Source organism: Pyxicephalus adspersus, chromosome 2 (genome assembly GCF_032062135.1).
Source record: "Pyxicephalus adspersus chromosome 2, UCB_Pads_2.0, whole genome shotgun sequence".
NCBI classification, from domain to species: Eukaryota; Metazoa; Chordata; class Amphibia; order Anura; family Pyxicephalidae; genus Pyxicephalus; species Pyxicephalus adspersus.
In genome coordinates this window covers 17,095,307-17,096,180 of record NC_092859.1, presented here as the reverse complement: position 1 = coordinate 17,096,180, position 874 = coordinate 17,095,307, and positions in this window count along the sequence as shown.

The following is an 874-nucleotide window of genomic DNA, read 5'->3' as shown; positions in this document are numbered from 1 at the left end:
AAGCACTGATCAACAGGTATCCACTGAAGCCTACACCCACTCTGGGGTCTCCAGTAGGAGGATGTGTCTAACTCTAATGCCGCACAGATACCTTCCCTGAACACAAGAGACCAGGCTGTGATTTTTTAGATGAGATAGGAAACGGCCCCCTCAGTATATTTTTTTTAGGTTGCATTTACCCTGAAGTTGTCTTTCATCAAAACACCTCTTTGAGAAGAATCTGGTGAAGCAGAATAAAGTGTTGTGTACTTTATCTGATGGGTGTACTGGAACCTACTACTAAATATGTAGTAGGGATTTTATCCTCGATGAGCCGAGTCCCATGATTTCAAGGGAGGACCTTGCCGGTTCTTCACATAGGTGTTTCGCCATATGACAGAATTAAATCCTAACACAAACTTTTTCTCCCCCTATGATCTAAGGAGTCTTGCAGGTGTCAGAACAGTAAGCTAGGTGAAATCTCCCAAACAGGAAACAAAATATAAAACATTATAATAGTACAGTATAGAAAAGCCTTTGTCTAGAGTGAGGGGAAATGTCATTGACCAAAGCTATAAAGACCTGACAGAGAACCATAACCTTCCCAAAGCAGGAAGTAGTTTTGGCTGGAGTTCGATTTAAACGTAGTCATGTTACAGTACAATGTACATTATTTACTGTAATACAAAATGTTACCAGTAACACTAAGGCTAAGTCTACATATACTGTTCCCCTAGCCAAGTGTTTAAACGGCAATGTTTGAAATGTCTATTTATTCCAATGGGCCAGTCCACCCCAGAGCAATTTCTTGATAGGCTGGAAAGAAAAACGCACAACTTAAAAATGCCTGTAAATTCCTCAAAAGGCCTTTCCTTTGAAATGCTCTAATTGCCCA